This window comes from Bubalus bubalis, chromosome 9, assembly GCF_019923935.1.
Source record: "Bubalus bubalis isolate 160015118507 breed Murrah chromosome 9, NDDB_SH_1, whole genome shotgun sequence".
Taxonomy (NCBI): domain Eukaryota; kingdom Metazoa; phylum Chordata; class Mammalia; order Artiodactyla; family Bovidae; genus Bubalus; species Bubalus bubalis.
In genome coordinates this window covers 20,888,455-20,911,317 of record NC_059165.1, presented here as the reverse complement: position 1 = coordinate 20,911,317, position 22,863 = coordinate 20,888,455, and positions in this window count along the sequence as shown.

The following is a 22,863-nucleotide window of genomic DNA, read 5'->3' as shown; positions in this document are numbered from 1 at the left end:
TTATCTTCTTTTGGTAATCTTTAGACATTTACAACCAGAAGTAGAATATTTCTATGCCAGAGCATGTCTGAATTTCTGTTATAGTCCTTGATATGCACATACTTTAACAGCTATCAGTATCAGTTCAGTTCAGTTCAGTCACTCAGTTGTGTCTGACTCTTTGCGACCCCATGAACCACAGCACACCAGGCCTCCCTGTCCATCACCAACTCCTGGAGTTCACTCAGACTCACGTCCATTGAGTCGGTGATGCCATCCAGCCATCTCATCCTCTGTCATCCCCTTCTCCTCCTGCCCCCAATCCCTCCCAGCATCAGAGTCTTTTCCAATGAGTCAACTCTTCGCATGAGGTGGCCAAAGTACTGGAGTTTCAGCTTCAGCATCAGTCCTTCCAATGAACACCCAGGACTGATCTCCTTTAGGATGGACTGGTTGGATCTCCTTGCAGTCCAAGGGACTCTCAAGAGTCTTCTGCAGCACTATAGTTCAAAAGCATAAATTCTTCAGTGCTCAGCTTTCTTCACAATCCAACTCTCACATCCATACATGACCACTGGAAAAACTATAGCCTTGACTAGATGGACCTTTGTTGGCGAAGTAATGTCTCTGCTTTTTAATATGATATTTAGATTGGTAATAACTTTTCTTCCAAGGAGTAAGTGTCTTTTAATTTCATGGCTGCAATCACCATCTGCAATGATTTTGGAGCCCCCAAAAATAAAGTCTGACACTGTTTATTGGCCATGAAGTGATGGGACCAGATGCCATGATCTTAGTTTTCTGAATGTTGAGCTTTAAGCCAACTTTTTCACTCTCCTCTTTCACTTTCATCAAGAGGCCTTTTAGTTCCTCTTCATTTTCTGCCATAAGAGTGGTGTCATCTGCATAACTGAGGTTATTGATATTTCTCCTGGAAATCTTGATTTCAACTTGTGCTTCTTCCAGCCCAGAGTTTCTCATGATGTACTCTGCATATAAGTTAAATAAGCAGGGTGACAATATGCAGCCTTGACGTCCTCCTTTTCCTATTTGGAACCAGTCTGTTGTTCCATGTCCAGTTCTAACTGTTGCTTCCTGACCTGCATATAGGTTTCTCAAGAGGCAGGTCAGGTGGTCTGGTATTCCCATCTCTTGAATTTTCCCCAGTTTATTGTGATCCACACAGTCAAAGGCTTTGGCATAGTCAATAAAGCAGAAATAGATGTTTTCTGCAACTCTCTTGCTTTTTCAATGATTCAGCGGATGTTGGCAATTTGATCTCTGGTTCCTCTGCCTTTTCTAAAACCAGCTTGAACATCTGGAAGTTCACAATTCACATATTGCTGAACCCTGGCTTGGAATTTTGAGCATTAATTTACTAGCATATGAGATGAGTGCAATTGTGCGGTAGTTTGAGCATTCTTTGGCATTGCCTTTCTTTGGGATTGGAATGAAAACTGACCTTTTCCAGTCCTGTGGCCACTGCTGAGTTTTCCAAATTTGCTGGCATGAGTGCAGCCCTTTCACAGCATCATCTTTCAGGATTTGAAATAGCTCAACTGGAATTCCATCACCTCCACTAGCTCTGTTCATAGTGATGCTTCCTAAGGCCCACTTGACTTCACATTCCAGAAGGTCTGGCTCTAGGTCAGTGATCACACCATTGTGATTATCTTGGTCGTAAAGATCTTTTTTGTACAGTTCTTCTGTGTGTTCTTGCCACCTCTTCTTAATATCTTGTGCTTCTGTTAGGTCCATACCATTTCTGTCCTTTATCGAGCCCATATTTGCATGAAATATCCCCTTGGCATCTCTAATTTTCTTGACGAGATCTCTAGTCTTTCCCATTCTGTTGTTTTCCTCTATTTCTTTGCATTGATCGCTGAAGAAGGCTTTCTTATCTCTCCTTGCTATTCTCTGGAACTTTGCATTCAGATGCTTATACCTTTCCTTTTCTTCTTTGCTTTTTGCTTCTGTTCTTTTCACAGCTATTTGTAAGGCCTCCTCAGACAGCCATTTTGCTTTTTTGCATTTCTTTTCCATGGGGATGGTCTTGATCCCTGTCTCCTCTACAATGTCTCAGACCTCATTCCATAGTTCATCAGGCACTCTATATATCACATTTAGTCCCTTAAATCTATTTCTCACTTCCACTGTATAATCATAAGGGATTTGATTTAGGTCATACCTGAATGGTCTAGTGGTTTTCCCTACTTTCTTCAATTTAAGTCTGAATTTGGCAATAAGGAGTTCATGATCTGAGCCACAGTCAGCTCCTGGTCTTGTTTTTGCTGACTGTATAGATTCTCCATCTTTGGCTACAAAGAATATAATCAATCTGATTTCGATGTGACCATCTGGTGATGTCCATGTGTAGAGTCATCTCTTGTGTTGTTGGAAGAGGGGATTTGCTATGACCAGTGCTCTCTCTTGGCAAAACTCTGTTAGCCTTTGCCCTGCTTCATTCTGTACTCCAAGGCCAAATTTGCCTGTTACTCCAGGTGTTTCTTGACTACCTACTTTTGCATTCCAGTCCCCTATAATGAAAAGGACACCTTTTTGTGGTGTTAGCTCTAAAAGGTCTTTTAGGTCTTCATTGAACTGTTCAACTTCAGCTTCTTCAGTGTTACTGGTTGGGGCATAGGCTTGGATTACTGTGATACTGAATGGTTTGCCTTGGAAACGAACAGAGATCATTCTGTCCTTTTCGAGATCGCATCCAGGTACTGCATTTCGGACTCTTTTGTTGACCATGATGGCTACTCCATTTCTTCTAAGGGATTCCTGCCCATAGTAGTAGATATAATGGTCATCTGAGTTAAATTCACCCATTCCAGTCCATTTTAGTTTGCTGATTCCTAGAATGTCGACGTTCACTCTTGCCATCTCCCGTTTGACCACTTCCAGTTGGCCTTGATTCATGGACCTAACATTCCAGGTTCCTATGCAATATTGCTCTTTATAGCATTGGACCTTGCTTCTATCACCAGTCACATCCACAGCTTTTCCAAGGTAAGGAGCAGCGGCTGCTCTTTGCTGGAGCAGCCATGAAGAGATACCCCACATCCAAGGTAAGAGAAACCCAAGTAAGACAGTACATGTTGCGAGAGGGCATCAGAGAGCAGACACACTGAAACCATAATCACAGAAAACTAGTCAATCTGATCACATGGACCACAGCCTTGTCTAACTCAATGAAACTAAGCCATGCCGTGTGGGGCCACCCAAGATGGGCAGGTCATCGTGGAGAGGTCTGACAGAATGTGGTCCACTGGAGAAGGGAATGGCAAACCACTTCAGTATTCTTGCCTTGAGAACCCCATGAACAGTATGAAAAGGCAAAATGATAGGATACTGAAAGAGGAACTCCCCAGGTCGGTAGGTGCCCAATATGCTACTGGAGATCAGTGGAGAAATAACCCCAGAAAGAATGAAGGGATGGGGCCAAAGCAAAAACAATACCCAGTTGTGGATGTGACTGGTGATAGAAGCTATGAGTGTACCTCCTACTACATTAATGAAACATTAAAGAGCAAAGGTCAGATTTGGTTCAACTTGTCAGGTCCCTCTACAGTACCTTGTACATATAAGATTTCAGTTTTTGTCAGCTGAATTGAATTGACCTCTCTTGATCAAGACTATCTAGTTATAGTCATGTGTCTATACCATCAAGTCTAACATCAAAATCTTTCCATCTTTTGTAGCTGTATAAGCCTATTCTATTTCATTTTCCACTTGACCCCAACACAAATACATCAATACAGCTGTTATCAGTGATTCTCAGCAACAGGTGTACACTAGAATTCCTTAAAACTTTTAAGAAATACCATTGCCCAAATTTCTCCAACACAGAATTTTAAGATTGGTCAAGTGTGGGGCCTAGATGTCTGTGTTTTTAAAAAGCACTCTAGATTCTAATATGCCACCATGGTTAAGAAATGCTAAGCTCTTATATTTACCTCACTTTTTGCTAGCAGCAAACTCATTCACCTTTAATAATATTCTCAGACTGTCCTACCTATCTATTTTGGTGATTTTCAGATACTGATGTATTTGTACAGGATTCACTTAGAAGTTTTGCCTCCTTCAGGAAGTCTTCCCCCACTACTCTCATCTGCTGTAGTCTTCCATAGTCTCATATTTTACTGACTTACTATTTCAGAGTCACATATCAGTGCTCAGCTTTCCACTCCAAAGGCCAGCAGGGCAGGGAGTCTGATAAATAAATATTCCACTAAATAAATATGCCACTCACAATTGCTTCTTTGGTTTGATCACATTTTAAGTTGAATACTTCATACAAAATAAATGAAAATAATAAAAACTAAATGTACAAAAATTTTATGATTATATTTCCATAGCATAAAGAGCCCAGACTCTAGAATCAGGCATACCTTAATTTGAATCCTAGCTCCAACACCAGTAGTTGAGTGGTCTTGAGCAAATTATTAACTTTTCTGAGTCCTAGTTTTCTGATATGTAGAAAATGAGTAATAGAAGTAGCTACCTCATTAAATTGTTGTAATGATCAAATGAAGGTACATAAAATGTTTATCTAAACATCTGATATATACATATATATTAAGCAATCAGTTTATAAATACCTTTATTATTTAAGTGAAAAGTTCATAACTACTTTTAAATTACTACTTTGTTGAGAAAAAGCATCCACATTTTACATCTTTTCTTCACAAGTAAAGATAAGTGATCCTTTATGCTTTATTGTGATATCTAACCGGATTATTTTCCCATCACAAAGCTTAAATGCATTATGTTAGAATGCTCATTACATGAAATGCTCTAAGTAATTTCAATGCTTGTGGATACATCATCGCATTATATGCAGTTGCCTACAATTTACAGATTTTAATTTAGTTACTAAATAGTAGGAAATTCTGATTAAGAATTTACCAGAGGGGAGAAATCAGATTGAAGGGGAGTCTGTATCATGGGCCATTTAGCTGAATTAAACTCAGCTTCCATGTGCTGGTACAAGGGAATGATTAGAATCCTACATCTCTGGTTACTACAAACATCAAGTTGATTACCACCCAATCTACAGCTCTATATTTTCACACTCACCACCCATGACTTCAGAGCATTTCACTAATGAAACTCAACAGGGAGAAAAACTGAGTGTTTTTCCTTCACCTTGTGCAATCTCACTCAGCTAATTATTTTGAAGTTGCCCCCAGATGACACCACTCAGAAAGATGCGAAAAGGGATCATGAAGGAAAAGGAGAGAGAGAGAGGGAAGGAGGCAGGGGGAAAGACCACAGGCCACAAATCATATAACCAAGAAAATCAATGAAAATTCATTATAAAATAATGCAGAAAAATGTTTAGTTTTATTTACTTTGCTCCAAACCCCACTCTTTAAGGTGTATTATTGTTTTCCTATTTAGAAAGTTCTAAGAGATTTATGCAACTGAAGTATTTCACTGTTTTATTAAAGATCATTTTTAAATGAGCACTGAGCAATTTATAGAAAAATCTATGTCCGCCTTGGCTCATGTGATTCAGCCCTACCTGTGACAGGTTCAATAAACTGTTATTGCTTCATATTATTAAATAGTTTTGCCACTATGAAAACAAAAATATAACAGTTTCACTTTTCCATTCATTCTTGAGATTTCCCCCAGCCATCTCTCTCGTTTCTTTCTAAAGCTTTGTTTTTTATTTCCTTCACCAAGTGCCTTTGCTTTTGCTCTGTATCAGAATATACATTCACACTCTTTAAACAGTGTTTTAAGATCAAAGCATGAGTTTTCATCTGAAGTGTATAGGTCTCTGCTGTGTTTAGCAATTAAAAAAGAGAAAAGCAGCTTTGACAGGTTCATATTTTCACCATGCAATTTCACTTACTAGGTACAACTGAGGAAACTTCAGATGCAAAAGCAGTAGAATGTACACAAACTGCATTTTTCCTCATCAAATCACACATTGAAATAATTGGTGGACTGCCTAAAAATCAATTATCAAACTTTTTTAATTCTAAGAACTTCAGCTTTCAATATAAAAATTGAAAATATTTTTCTAAGTTTTTAGTTTTTGCTTATCAACTTAAAGGCAAAAACAGAAGTAGCAATGTCTGTTTCTGCCTAATAATTGATACAGCAGCAGCCTTACAAAGGATAACACAAGGAAATCATTTATTTCTTCATACACACAGGAATAGAAAAACACTTTTTAATGTAAACATACTTGAGATGCTGAGGTATATTGTGAAGAGTTAGATCTTGTGTAAATACACTTGTTTGTTTGACAAGCAAGAGCATGTTTCAAAGGTTATCTATGCCTGTAGGCTTATAGTAGAAAGATTCTTTTTTCTTTTTTTAATGTATGTTTGGGACACTGGGGTGATGATAATATACATTACAAAAGAAGTGCAGAAATTAGGAAGAGTGAAGGAGAAAAAATATTTTTCCAGTTATACAAATTGGTTATCAATTATTCCTCCAAAGACCAAAACAACTTAACTACTGGAAAGTCAATGAAATTATTTTTCAGTATTGTGAACAGACACAGCAGAATAGGGGATCTTCATTTAAAATCCTCTGCCGTCAAAATAAAGCCATTAGAACTTCAGTATTGGGGAGCAGTGTTTTGAGCTTTGAGAAGGAACGCACAAATAAGAATTATTTGGGGACCCACTCACCACAAAGTGACCAGTTAGTTTTTATGGAGTCCACATTAGTGCTAGCATAGCAACACCTACTGGTTCATTTATGAAGTAAAGTTGAAACCATCATGGCCAGAAATCGGTTCCTCCATCTTAATGAGAAAAATTGCAACATAATTTATATAGAGAGGTGTCTATATATTAAAATGACTGCTTCCAAACCAAAGAATGGAAAGGAAAGCCACAGTTGTGGCAGGAAACACTAACTTTATGTTTAGAGTGCCAACAGGGCAATTGTTACCCTTCTCTGTAAACTGAATGTGTCATCCAGCCTGCTTCTAAAAATTATGCCACGGTTGAGACTGATCCTGACCCTCTCCCTTCCCCCTCCTCCCCTAATCCCTCCCCCATCTTCTCCTTCTTCATGCTTTGTTTCAAGGGAGTCGCACAGTTCCAGGAAACCATTCACAAGAGGACTGAAAGGACTGAAGTAAGCTGAGAGGCATCGTGTTTATTTTTACCACCGATATGAAGTCTAGTCACCAAACAATGAATAATACAGCATGCAACGTTGTAGTCTGCCAGCTCTACCAACTCCTGAACAACATCTTAGCTTAAAGAGACATTCAGGAACAAGGATCACAAAAAATAGAGCTGCGGAGAGCAGAAGTACCCAAAGGAAAATACAGTCAGATCACTACTAATCCCAAAGTTCAGTAGAATTTGACCTTGCCAATATTTAGCAATGCCAGAGCTCCTGGTTTAAACCTCTCTGCTCTGTAATAATTCCTTGAAAAAACAGCCCCAGGAAAGTAAGCAAGAAATCATCTGCTGCCAGTTAACCAAGCTATAGGCCTGGACACTGACTGGCTAAGCCGGTGCCTCCAAAGGGCTTCCCATGTGGTACTAGTGGTAGAGACCCCACCTGTCAACACAGAAGACAAAAGAGGCGCAGGTTCGATCCCTGGGTCAGGAAGATCCTCTGGAGAAGGAAATGGCAGCCCACTCCAGAATTCTTGCCTGGAGAATCCCCATGGAGAGAGGAGCCTGGCGGGCTACAGGCCCCAAAGAGTCAGAGATGACTGAGTGCAGGTGCAAGCGTGCACGCACAAGAATACACACACACACACACAGCCTTCCCAAGAAAGGCAATAGTCTTTACTCACCAATGAGTGAGCCCCTCAAGGAGTTCATGAGGTGGGCGATAGGAACTAATCCAAGGAAAGCCAAGGCCTGAGGGCTAAAGTTTCGGAACACCGGCAACTTTGGTCAGTCTCCAAAACTCTGAAATAAAAACCCTTTCCCTCCTAGATAAGGCAGTAATTTCTGCTTACAGTCTTCAAGGATTGTATAAATTGACTGTCTGCTATTCCCAGTCTGTGCAGTTCCACCTTTCAGTTCAGATGGACTCCGTAGCAGTTTTATTTCTCTAGTTAACAATGTAGATCCGTCCACATCCCTGCAGCAAATTTTTAAGTGTCCTATTTGATCTGAAGCTATCGAGACTGACAGACTCTAGAGAACACTAGAAAATGTTGTGTTCCCCAAACATGTGAGATTTGTACATAGCTAGACTAAGTCTAGACTTTTATCACCTGATGCCTGGGGCTTCCTGGGGTCACCTCCTAATTGCTCCCTTGAATACTAGTCTTACTCCCTATCTGAACATTCCTGCCAGATTTATTTGTCTAAAATACCTCTTTCACTGAGTCATGTCCCTTCTCAGAAACCTTGGTTGCTCATCTTGCCAGGGAATTTTCAAACTCCTTAGCTTAATGTTCTGTTTTCCAGACACGGGCCCCAACCTTCTTTTCCACCAGGGTTCTCCCCAACCCCTTAACACAAACCTTTCTCTCCTGTCAAGCTAACGGGTTAACCAGCTCTTTGCTCATGTGTGTGGTTGCTAGGACTGCCTCTGTGTCTCAAATGGAGGTGTTGGCCTCCCGCTTTCCCTTACCACTGTCCCCTCACCCACCCCTGCACCAGGGCTTTCTCCATTCACTCTTTCAAAATCTTTCAGAAACCTCTATATAGACCTCAATTTTTATTCCAGCCCCACATGAAGAATTCCTCTGTACTTTACTCAAAATACTTATCATTATCTCAAAATAGAGCCAGAAAATTCAGAAAACTCTGTTTCCACAGGATAAGAAAATAGAAAGGCCAGTGGAATTGGAAGGTAGGGTACCTGTAATACCTTTTCAGTGATTTAGTAACACTTAATTCAAGGAGGATCCACCTCCTGGGATACTGCCCTCATGCATTTACTGCCCTGATGTGTTTTCTGTAACTTAAGTTAAAACACTGCCTTTTCTTTGTTTTTAATTGTGGTTAAATATATCACTGCATATTTTAAGCATGGTTACTTTATAATTCAGACCTCCCTAGTTTTTCCTCACTGAATATTTCTTTGGACTTTTGTATTTACCTATTAGGAACATATGTTGGGGGGAAAATGGGGGAATCCTTTTATAAACTGCTTTAGAGGCTCAAGGGACAAGAGATGTAAAAATATGCTCTTCAAATATAAACCACTCTACAAATTCCATTTATTTTTATTATTGCTACAGTATATTCTTAAAAGGTTAATTTTCCTCATAATAAAATGCATTTTGCATCTCGGCAATTAAACCATCTTATACTAAACTCTCTTTTAAAGAATATGAAAGGTCCAATACAGCCCCAGGTTTTTTCCCTTCCTATGATCACTTCTCAAGTTGCTGTTACAGTGAAGTCAAATGTTGTGTTAAACTGTGATGAACTTGCTTTGAGATGCTCTTTCAATGTAGTGTCTCCTTCCAGTTTGAAGCTATTATCCCTCAAAGTCCTCAAAGGGCAAAAGATAATGAGTCATCTTCAGAGCCCTAGAGACTGACAGGCAAGCTGTCCTCCTCATAAATGATATTAGTAAGAAACCTCTAAGTTGAAGGAGGAAGGGTAGGTAGGGGAAAGGAGAAACACAACCCCTCATACCGTGTAATTTCCATATGAATTCATACATGAACCAAAGTAATATACCTAAAAGTGAAACAAAGTCACTACAAATGCTGTAAAAATAACTGGCATTGAGGAAGATAAGGAAGCTGCTGCCTATTGATCTGAATCCCTTTTGCCTGTTGGTTCTCACTTGACACTACACCGTGGCATTTCCCTTTGTGACCCCTGGGTCTTGATCTGAAAACCTAAACAGTCATTTCTCACTGAGTGGGGAAAGAACAGTTGTGTTAACATCTGTTTTTTAGGTCTTTTATTTTTAAGTTCTTGTTGAAAACTCCTTGATCTGCCTACCAGGGAATTGAAGCACATTCCATGTGCCTGCTGCCTAGCTCTCTTTTCTCTTTATTTGTTCTATAGAATATTGATTTAGATTTTGGCCTATTCACATTGCTTTAAACTTTTAAACACTGGCTCTTATAGCTAGAGGAAACACTTTGCTGAAGCTAAAATGATCACCCAAGAGAACTTATTGGGGAAGCACACAGCCCAAAATTAGCCCTTGGCTCTGAATGCACAGCTCCCATTGAAACCAGTGGAAGCTGAACTCTTAGGATTTGAAGACGCATTTTCCTTTACATTGAGCATAAAGGCTTTTTGAAAGGGCTGGGTTTATTTGAGTTTCTGTTAAAGAAGCTGAATTAGCTCTCTGTCACAGGATAAAAAGAGAGGCAGCATTGCTTCTCTAATTTGTCTTGTAAGGGTTTTTTTGGATACCTAACAAAATTGCCAAGACACCCGTTTTTGTTTCTCTACACTGATTGTTTAATATTACAAAGGACCAGGCATTATACCAAGCACATCCAGTCTTCTATAGTTCCTACAACATTTTACTATAACATTTCCTAATCCTTTACAACCAAAATAACAATAAAAAACAGAGTAATATTTAGAATCAAGATGAGAGAATGGGGAAATGAGGGTTGAAAGCAAGCAGTCTGAGTTTCTGATGAGCAAAAATATTTTCAGTTCTAACTTTATCAACTGACAACTGCCATAAATCCTTTCACTGTTCATAAAGGTCTTTTATTATGCTATGGGTAGTGTTATTGAGAAATATCAGACTTTCAAATGCTTCATCTTGTAACTGATCTTACTGTTGAAATGCTCAGGATTACTTAACTGGAACAAACTGACTAAGAGTCTGTGGCTCCCTTCGTTCTAAAAGAAGCAAGTGGTGTGGACGTACTGGCCACAGGGAACCTCTGCACCAGCCTTTCGTGGCATGACTTCACTACAGAGCACTTCTCCAAGGCTCATCTGGGTGCTAACACAGTGCCATCAGGTTGCTAATGTGCTCAGGAGAATCTTACCCTGGTTTCCCCAACTGTCCACAAATATAAAATGCATATTGTATACTTTGAGATAAGTAAGGGCAAGAGCCACATCTCACTTATTTTTCTATCTGTCATCCCTAACATATTAATAATTCCTACACAGAAGCAATTAATGTTTACTAAACTTCCATGAATAATGAACGAGAGAGGCCAGATGACACAAGAAACCATATGAGTTCATAGAAAACAAACCATGAAAGACCCTGAGAAAGGTAAGCCAGTTCTCAACTCACAAAGTAAGACCATGCATCAGCGTTCAGTCACTAAGTCACGTTGGACTCTTTGTGACCCCATGGACTGTAGTCCACCAGGCTCCTCTGTCCATGGAATTTTCCAGGCAAGAATACTGGAGTGGGCTGCCACTTCCTCATCCAGGGGATCTTCCAACCCAGATATCGAACCTGCAACTCCTGCATTGGCAGGTGGATTCTTTACCACTGAGCCACCTGGGAAGAAAAGTAAGATTATAATTATGCCAACAGACACAGTCTAAGTAGTAGAACAATTTGGGGAGCACAGAGATAGAAACTTGACCTTGCCTAAGAGGGACAGAGAGGATTTCCTGAAAGCTTTGGATCTTGAAATGAGTCTTTAAAATTATAAGAGTTGTGTACAAGTAATCCTCAAAGATAATATTCAAGCCAGAAGACAGAGCATAAACAATGCATACAGAGAGCATGAATCTGTGTAACAAACATGAGTCAAGCTCTGGAGAAGAATTAGCCTAGAGAGGCTGGGGGAGACTCGACAATCAGGAACCTTGGTTGTTAGATCAAGAAGGTGTGCAAATTTTCCTGTAAGCAATGGATAACGATTGAAAGGCTTCAGGCTAGAGATGATGGGGCCATTTGCATTTTAGATCACTCTGGCTGGTTGTTGGAGGACAGTGTTAGGAAGAACAAGCCTGAAGGTATGTAAGTGGGTGTTGCAGATGTCAGTCACCCAAGTGAGACAAAACGAAGCCAAAAACAAAGGAAGTAGTAGTAAGAACAATGTTAGAAAGTGAAGGCAAATTGGAGTGGTGAAGATGGGAAAGAAACAAAGTCAAAGGTTTATGACTTGGGTGACCAACTGGCTAATATCTCCATCAAACAAAAAAGAAAATATTAAAGAGAGCAGATTTTATGAGAAAAAACATGAGGAGTATCATGTCATCAAAACCAAGGGAGCGCTTCCCTGGTGGCTCAGTGATAAAGAGTCTGCCTGCCAATGCAGGAGACGCAGGTTCAATCCCTGGTCTGGAAAGATCCCACATGTCACAGAACACATGCACTAAACCCATGCACCACAAGCATTGAGCCTGTGCTCTAGAGCCTGGGAACTGTAACCACTGAAACCCGCATGCCCTAAAGCCACACTCAGCAACCAGAGAATCCACAGCAATGAGAAGCATGATCATAGCCCAAGCAGCAATGAAGACCTGGCACAGCCAAATAAATTTAAAAAACAAGGGAAGAGAGGAGCCAAGATGGCGGAGGAGTAGGACGGGGAGAACACTTTCTCCCCCACAAATTCATCAAAAGAGCATTTAAACGTCGAGTAAATTCCACAAAACAACTTCTGAATGCCAGCAGAGGACATCAGGCACCCAGAAAAGCAGCCCAACTCTTCGAAAGGAGGTAGGAAAAAATATAAAAGACAAAAAAAGAGACAAAAGAGGGAGGGACGGAGTTCCGTCCCGGGAAGGGAGTCTTAAAAAGAGAGAAGTTTCCAAACACCAGGAAACCTTCTCACTGCCGAATCTGTGCCGAGCTTTGGAAGCACCGAGGGCAACATAAAAGGGAGGGAAAAAAAAAATAAACAATTAAAAATCGCAGATTGTGAGCCCTACGGTAACTCCCCCAGCAGAGAAGCAGCGCAGACGCCTGCACACGGCATTAGCAAGCGGGGGCTGGGCAGGGAAGCGCGGCGCGGGCTGTGTCCCTTAGCGTAAGAATCAGCCCGAATGTCCTGAGCGCTATCTGAGCGAAATAATTTGGGCTAGCAAACCAGACTGTGGGATATCTACCACGCGAAAAGCCAGCCCTAACCTAAGACACTGCCAGGCCCGCGCACAGAACAAAGGACTGAACAGAGATAGCCGGCTGCAGACCTTCCCCCTCCAGTGACAGACAGCCAGAGCCGGAAGGGGGCAATCGTAGCCCCAGAGAGACACTATCTATAAAACTGTAAGCAGGCTTCTTTGCTAACTAAAACTTCTTGGGGGTCTGGACGGTCAACATCTGCCTGAGAAGGTGCGCCAGTTTTACACCCAGATAACCGAGTGGCGGGGAGGCGATAAGTCGCAGCATTGGTGCCCGCCAAACACCTCATCACCTGAGCTGCTCGGATCTGGGAAGAGCACAAAACGCAGGCCCAACCGAGTCTGCGCCTCTGAGGACTACCCGAGTGCCTGAACCTGAGCGGCTTGGACCTGGGAGCTCAGCCCAGGGCCGGCCTCTGATTGTTCCCCGCGGAACAACCTAGAACCCGAGCAGTGTGGGCAGGGAGACTACACGCGCCGTCAGCGGGGGCAGACCCAGTGTGGCTGAGGCACTGCGAGCGCACGCCAGTGTTATCTGTTTGCAGCATCCCTCCCTCCCTCCCCACAGCGCGGCTGAACAAGTGAGCCTAAATTAAAAAAAAAAAAAAAAAGTGTCCTCAACCATCCCCTTTGCGTCAGGGCGGGAACCAGACACTGAAGAGACCAGCAAACAGAAGAAGCTATAACAGAGAGAAACGCCTTGGAAGCTACAGGCCATAGACTAAAACCCTGTGGTTACTACGGATTACATAGGAAGGGGCCTATAGATCTTGAGAAATATAAGTCGGACTAAGGAACTGCCAAAAATGAACTGAACCCACAATACTCACAACAAAACCTGAGAAAGACCTAGATATATTTTTACTATTTTTACGATCAATCTTTCTTTCTTTCTTTTTTTTAATTTTTTTAAAAAAAAATTTTAAGTCCTCTATTGTCCTTTAATTTTCACTTTTATAACTATTACTTTGCAAAAAAAAAAAAAAAGACCCTATTTTTTTTTTCTTCTTCAGCAAACTTCATATATATATTTTATAATTTTTTGACCATGTTTTGTTTTTTTTTCTTTTTCTTCTTTTCTTTAACATTGTATTTTTGAAATTCCAAACTCTACTCTAGATTTTTAATTTTAGCCTTTTGGTATATGTTATCAATTTTGTACCTATAGTTTTTTTCATAATTTCTGTGACTTTTTTTCCCTCTGTTTCTTTCTCTTCTTCTTTTATATAACATCGTATATCTGCAATTCCAAACTCTACTCAAGATTTTTAATTTATGGTTTTTGGTATTTGATATCAATTTTGTACCTGTATTTTCTTTATAATTTTTGTGACATTGTTTTTGTTGGTTTGTTTGTTTTCTCTCTTTATTTTCTTCTTCTTCTTTTTTTTAACGTTGTATTTTTGAAATTCCAAACTCTACTCTAGATTTTTAATTTTAGCCTTTTGGTATATGTTATCAATTTTGTACCTATAGTTTTTTTTAATAATTTCTGTGACTTTTTTTTTCTTTCTTTTCCCTCTGTTTCTTTCTCTACTTCTTTTATATAACATCGTATATCTGCAATTCCAAACTCTACTCAAGATTTTTAATTTATGCTTTTTGGTATTTGATATCAATTTTGTACCTGTATTTTCTTTATAATTTTTGCGACATTGTTTTTGTTGGTTTGTTTGTTTTCTCTCTTTATTTTTCTTCTTCTTTTTTTTTTTTAACGTTGTATTTTTGAAATTCCAAACTCTACTCTAGATTTTTAATTTTTGCTTTTTGGTATTAGTTATCAATTTTGTACCTGTAGTTTCTTTATAATTTTCGCGACCTTGTTTGTTTTTCTTTGTTCGTTTTTTCTCTCTTTCTTTTCCTTCTTCTTTTCATTAACATCGCATTTTTGAAATTCCAAACTCTACTTTAGATTTTTAATTTTTGCTTTTATCTATTTGTTACCAATTTTGTACCTTTAAGAACCCAATCTTCAGGACCCGTTTTTCACTAGGGCACGAGATTACTGGCTTGACTGCTCTCTCTCCCTTTGGACTCTCCATTTTCTCCACCAGGTCACCTGTATCTCCTCCCTAACCCCTCTCTACTCTACCCAACTCTGTGAATTTCTGTGTGTTCCAGACGGTGGAGAACACTTAGGGAACTGATTACTGGCTGGATCTGTCTCCCTCCTTTTCATTTCCCCCTTTTATCCTTCTGGCCACCTCTGTCTCCTGCCTCCTTCTTCTCTTCTCTGTATAACTCCGTGAACATCTCTGAGCGGTCCAGTTGTGGAGTGCACATAAGGAAGTGACTACTGGCTAGCCCACTCTCTCCACTATTGATTCCACCTCATCTCATTTGGGTCACCTCTAACTCCCTCCTCCCTCTTCTCTCCTCCATGTAACGCTGTGAACCTCTCTGAGTGACCCTCACAGTAGAGAAACTTTTCATCTTTAACGTAGATGTTTTATCAATGGTGTTGTATAGAAGGAGAAGTTTTGAAACTACTGTAAAAATAAGACCGATAACTGGAAGTAGGAGGCTTAAGTCCAAACCCTGACTCCAGGGAACTCCTGACTCCAAGGAACATTAATTGACAGGAGCTCATCAAACGCCTCCATACCGACACTGAAACCAAGCACCACACAAGGGCCAACAAGTTCCAGGGAAAGACATACCAAGCAAATTCTCCAGCAACAAAGGAACACAGCCCTGAGCTTCAAGATACAGGCTGCCCAAAGTCACCCCAAAACCATAGACATCTCATAACTCATTCCTGGACATTTCATTACACTCCAGAGAGAAGAAATACAGCTCCATCCACCAGAACATCGACACAAGCTTCCCTAACCAGGAAACCTTGACAAGCCACCTGTACAAACCCACACACAGCGAGGAAACACCACAATAAAGAGAAGTCCACAAACTGCCAGAATACAGAAAGGACACCCCAAACTCAGCAATTTAAACAAGATGAAGAGACAGAGGAATACCCAGCAGATAAAGGAACAGGATAAATGCCCACCAAACCAAACAAAAGAGGAAGAGATAGGGAATCTACCTGATAAAGAATTCCGAATAATGATAGTGAAATTGATCCAAAATCTTGAAATTAAAATGGAATCACAGATAAATAGCCTGAAGGCAAGGATTGAGAAGATGCAAGAAAGGTTTAACAAGGACTTAGAAGAAATAAAAAAGAGTCAATATATAATGAATAATGCAATAAGTGAAATTAAAACACTCTGGAGGCAACAAATAGTAGAATAACAGAGGCAGAAGATAGGATTAGTGAATTAGAAGATAGAATGGTAGAAATAAAAGAATCAGAGACGACAAAAGAAAAACGAATTAAAAGAAATGAGGACAATCTCAGAGACCTCCAGGACAATATTAAACGCTACAACATTCGAATCATAGGGGTCCCAGAAGAAGAAGACAAAAAGAAAGACCATGAGAAAATACTTGAGGAGATAATAGTTGAAAACTTCCCTAAAATGGGGAAGGAAATAATCACCCAAGTCCAAGAAACCCAGAGAGTCCCAAACAGGATAAACCCAAGGCGAAACACCCCAAGACACATAGTAATCAAATTAACAAAGATCAAACACAAAGAACAAATATTAAAAGCAGCAAGGGAAAAACAACAAATAACACACAAGGGAATACCCATAAGAATAACAGCTGGTCTTTCAATAGAAACTCTTCAAGCCAGGAGGGAATGGCAAGACATACTTAAAATGATGAAAGAAAATAACCTACAGCCCAGATTATTGTACCCAGCAAGGATCTCATTCAAGTATGAAGGAGAAATCAAAAGCTTTTCAGACAAGCAAAAGCTGAGAGAATTCTGCACCACCAAACCAGCTCTCCAACAAATACTAAAGGATATTCTCTAGACAGGAAACACAAAAATGGTGTATAAATTCAAACCCAAAACAATAAAGTAAATGGCAACGGGGTCATACTTATCAGTAATTACCTTAAACGTAAATGGGTTGAATGCCCCAACCAAAAGACAAAGACTGGCTGAATGGATACAAAAACAAGACCCCTACATATGTTGTCTACAAGAGACCCACCTCAAAACAGGGGACACATACAGACTGAAAGTGAAGGGCTGGAAAAAGATTTTCCATGCAAATAGGGACCAAAAGAAAGCAGGAGTAGCAATACTCATATCAGATAAAATAGACTTTAAAACAAAGACTGTGAAAAGAGACAAAGAAGGTCACTACATAATGATCAAAGGATCAATCCAAGAAGAAGATATAACAATTATAAATATATATGCACCCAACATGGGAGCACCGCAGTATGTAAGACAAATGCTAACAAGTATGAAAGGAGAAATTAACAATAACACAATAATAGTGGGAGACTTTAATACCCCACTCACACCTATGGATAGATCAACTAAACAGAAAATTAACAAGGAAACACAAACTTTAAACGATACAACAGACCAGTTAGACCTAATTGATATCTATAGGACATTTCATCCCAAAACAATGAATTTCACCTTCTTCTCAAGTGCACATGGAACCTTCTCCAGGATAGATCACATCCTGGGCCATAAAGCTAGCCTTGGTAAATTCAAAAAAATTGACAAACCATTAGCCAGACTCATCAAGAAACAAAGGGAGAAAAATCAAATCAATAAAATTAGAAATGAAAATGGAGAGATCACAACAGACAACACAGAAATACAAAAGATCATAAGAGACTACTATCAACAATTATATGCCAATAAAATGGACAATGAGGAAGAAATGGACAAATTCTTAGAAAAGTACAACTTTCCAAAACTCGACCAGGAAGAAATAGAAAATCTTAACAGACCCATCACAAGCACGGAAATTGAAACTGTAATCAAAAATCTTCCAGCAAACAAAAGCCCAGGTCCAGACGGCTTCACAGCTGAATTCTACCAAAAATTTAGAGAAGAGCTAACACCTATCCTGTTCAAACTCTTCCAGAAAATTGCAGAGGATGGTAAACTTCCAAACTCATTCTATGAGGCCACCATCACCCTAATACCAAAACCTGACAAAGATCCCACAAAAAAAGAAAACTACAGGCCAATATCACTGATGAACATAGATGCAAAAATCCTTACCAAAATTCTAGCAATCAGAATCCAACAACACAGTAAAAAGATCATACACCATGACCAAGTGGGCTTTATCCCAGGGATGCAAGGATTCTTCAATATCCGCAAATCAATCAATGTAATACACCACATTAACAAATTGAAAAATAAAAACCATATGATTATCTCAATAGATGCAGAGAAAGCCTTTGACAAAATTCAACATCCATTTATGATAAAAACTCTCCAGAAAGCAGGAATAGAAGGAACATACCTCAACATAATCAAAGCTATATATGACAAACCCACAGCAAACATTATCCTCAATGGTGAAAAATTGAAAGCATTTCCTCTAAAGTCAGGAACAAGACAAGGGTGCCCGCTTTCACCATTACTATTCAACATAGTTTTGGAAGTTTTGGCCACAGCAATCAGAGCAGAAAAAGAAATAAAAGGAATCCAAATTGGAAAAGAAGAAGTAAAGCTCTCACTGTTTGCAGATGACATGATCCTCTACATAGAAAACCCTAAAGACTCCACCAGAAAATTACTAGAACTAATCAATGACTATAGTAAAGTTGCAGGATATAAAATCAACACACAGAAATCACTTGCATTCCTATACACTAATAATGAGAAAACAGAAAGAGAAATTAAGGAAACAATTCCATTCACCATTGCAACGGAAAGAATAAAATAATTAGGAATATATCTACCTAAAGAAACTAAAGACCTATATATAGAAAACTATAAAACACTGGTGAAAGAAATCAAAGAGGACACTAACAGATGGAGAAATATACCATGTTCGTGGATTGGAAGAATCAATATAGTGAAAATGAGTATACTACCCAAAGCAATCTATAGATTCAATGCAATCCCTATCAAGCTACCAACAGCATTCTTCACAGAGCTAGAACAAATAATTTCACAATTTGTATGGAAATACAAAAAACCTCGAATAGCCATAGTGATCTTGAGAAAGAAGAATGGAACTGGAGGAATCAACCTACCTGACTTCAGGCTCTACTACAAAGCCACAGTTATCAAGACAGTATGGTACTGGCACAAAGACAGAAAACTAGATCAATGGAACAAAATAGAAAGCCCAGAGATAAATCCACGCACATATGAACACCTTATCTTTGACAAAGGAGGCAAGAATATACAATGGATTAAAGACAATCTCTTTAACAAGTGGTGCTGGGAAATCTGGTCAACCACGTGTAAAAGAATGAAACTAGAACACTTTCTAACACCATACACAAAAATAAACTCAAAATGGATTAAAGATCTAAACCTAAGACCAGAAACTCTAAAACTCCTAGAGGAGAACATAGGCAAAACACTCTCTGACATACATCACAGCAGGATCCTCTATGACCCACCTCCCAGAATATTGGAAATAAAAGCAAAAATAAACAAATGGGACCTAATTAACCTTAAAAGCTTCTGCACATCAAAGGAAACTATTAGCAAGGTGAAAAGACAGCCTTCAGAATGGGAGAAGATAATAGCAAATGAAGCAACTGACAAACAACTAATCTCGAGAATATACAAGCAACTCCTACAGCTCAACTCCAGAAAAATAAATGACCCAATCAAAAAATGGGCCAAAGAACTAAATAGACATTTCTCCAAAGAAGACATACAGATGGCTAACAAACACATGAAAAGATGCTCAACATCACTCATTATCAGAGAAATGCAAATCAAAACCACTATGAGGTACCATTTCACACCAGTTAGAATGGCTGCGATCCAAAAGTCTACAAGTAATAAATGCTGGAGAGGGTGTGGAGAAAAGGGAACCCTCTTACACTGTTGGTGGGAATGCAAACTAGTACAGCCACTATGGAGAACAGTGTGGAGATTCCTTAAAAAACTGGAAATAGACCTGCCTTATGATCCAGCAGTCCCACTGCTGGGCATACACACTGAGGAAACCAGAAGGGAAAGAGACACAAGTACCCCAATGTTCATCACAGCACTGTTTATAATAGCCAGGACATGGAAGCAACCTAGATGTCCATCAGCAGATGAATGGATAAGAAAGCTATGGTACATATACACAATGGAGTATTATTCAGCCATTAAAAAGAATACATTTGAATCAGTTCTAATGAGGTGGATGAAACTGGAGCCTATTATACAGAGTGAAGTAAGCCAGAAAGAAAAACACCAATACAGTATACTAACGCATATATATGGAATTTAGAAAGATGGTAACAATAACCCTGTGTACGAGACAGCAAAAGAGACACTGATGTATAGAACAGTCTTATGGACTCTGTGAGAGAGGGAGAGGGTGGGAAGATTTGGGAGAATGGCATTGAAACATGTAAAATATCATGTATGAAACGAGTTGCCAGTCCAGGTTCGATGCACGATACTGGATGCTTGGGGCTGGTGCACTGGGACGACCCAGAGGGATGGAATGGGGAGGGAGGAGGGAGGAGGGTTCAGGATGGGGAACACATGTATACCTGTGGCAGATTCATTTTGATATTTGGCAAAACTAATACAATTATGTAAAGTTTAAAAATAAAATAAAATTAGAAAAAAAAAAACAAGGGAAGAAAGCATTTTAAGAAAAAGAGAGTATTATAAGTAATTGGGCATATATTGAGCAAGGAGACATCATGGAATGCAATCATACAAATAACTTGATCTTGTTTCTTGATTGGCCCAGTGAACCTTGCAATTCTTCCCCTCTTGGTAAAACTTTGTAAATCCTATGGCTTTTCTACTTATTTTCAGGTAAAGAACTATGATCACCTTAAGTCACAAGACCTTTTTTACTTCCATTTTAAAATAATTATATATTCACAGAAAGTTGCAGAGAGGCCCCAGGTACCCGTCACCTAGTTCCCCACCATGGTTACATCTTATATAACTATAATATGGTATCAAAACCAGGAAACTGACATTGATATAGTCTGTGTGTATAGTCCTGCATCATTTTATCATGTGTAGATCTGTGTAACCGCCACTGCAATCACGCCATCAAACTATTTTATTACCAAAAAGATCTCCCTTAAGTTACCCCTTAATTGTCACACCAGTGCCCTTCCACCACCACCCCTAACCCCTGGCAACCACTGCTTTTCTTTCCATCATTTTGTAACTCCAAGAATGTATTTAATGTAAACTTTTGAGATTGGCCTTTTTTTCACAGGCATCATGTCCTTTCACTAGACACCACAGCCGGAGGCTCAGACCGTAAAGCGTCTGCCTGCTTTGTGGAAGACCCGGGTTCGACCCCTTGGTTGGGAAGATCCCCTGGAGAAGGAAATGGCACCCCACTCCATTACTCTTGCCTGGAAAATTCCATGGATGGAGGAGCCTGGGGGGCTACAGTCCCTACGGTCGCAAACAGTCAGACACGACTGAGCAGCTTCACTTCACTATCATGTCCTTGAGATCCACTGAAATAGTGACATGCGTAGTTTATGCCTTTGTATTACCGAGTAGTAGTCCGCAATATGCAAGTACAAGTTTGTTTAGTCATTCACCTATTTGAGAGCCATTCTAGTTGTTTCCAGGTTTTGACTATGACAAATGTAAGCTGATACGCCTTGCTGTACAGCAGAAGCTAACACAACATTGTAAAGCAACTATACTCCAGCAAAAATTAATTTTAAAAGCTTAATTTTAAGTCTAACTATGGCAATTTTTAATCTGCTGAGTATAGTAACCACACCTTCAAAAAATCATTACTATGCATAAAAGAAAGTAGGCATCACAGTGTCTCTCTCCCTGGCTTGTATTATTGTATCTTGGTACTTGAGTCAAATTTTCCCATTTAACATCTTATTACACAAGTTACAATAAGAGCGAATTCAGCAGGTACTCTGTAAATATTTGCTGAATGAATGCGGTATTACTGCATTTATTTAGCACTCCCCTCAATTGATTAAAGCAAAATGGAGGGCTCTTAGAATGGAACTGGATTTTTTTCTCAATCTTAACTAAGACATCTATACACAGGATACACATAGTAGGCACTCAAATTGTGAAGTACTGAACTGAGTTATAGTCAATAGTAGAGAATACTATTATTCAACCAAAGCACAAGTAGCATATAATGAATTAGCTGGCATGTCATAATGTGTTATTGAAATTGGTGATAATTTACTTATTATCTGCAATGGGGTTTCTGAAAAAAATTTCTCTTTCCATTAGGATTTCATTTTCAGCATTTGCTTGTCAGTAAAATCCTCACATCACTAATGTAACTTCTCATCACAGGCAGAATTGAATATTCATGCCTAGCTCAAATCACTGTTATTCTGGCCTGTTGCTTTTTTTCTCCCCAGATAGTTAACCCATCATTTGTATGGAAAATTTATTACAGTTTGCCATTTACAGGCTCTCTTTCATCCTGTTCTATGAACGGTAAATGTGGTAAGAAATTGTATTGGATTATTATGGAGGATGGGGACAAAAAAGTTAGACACATAACTAATAATGTATGTTTGTTCCAGCCATTAAGACACTTAGCATTCCTTCTCCTTTTTGCTGAATGTTCCTAGTAACAGAATTCTTCTAGTTAAATCTTCTTCTAAAGTTTTCATATCATATTAATGAAGAAGCTTATTAAAAGTCCAAAGCAAATTAACCAAAGTAAGTACTTTGTATGCATATGGATAGGACGAACTGCCATGATTTCAAATCTCAAAAAAAAAAAAAAAAAAAGCAGGCAGGGGATTGCTCTTTTTACCTGATAAATGGACTTGCATTTTGAGTTTTTATTAGATTATTTAGTAATAGATCAACAAATTTACTCTAGCACTTTTTTTGCACAAGTAATGAGTTCTTTGTAATATGAGA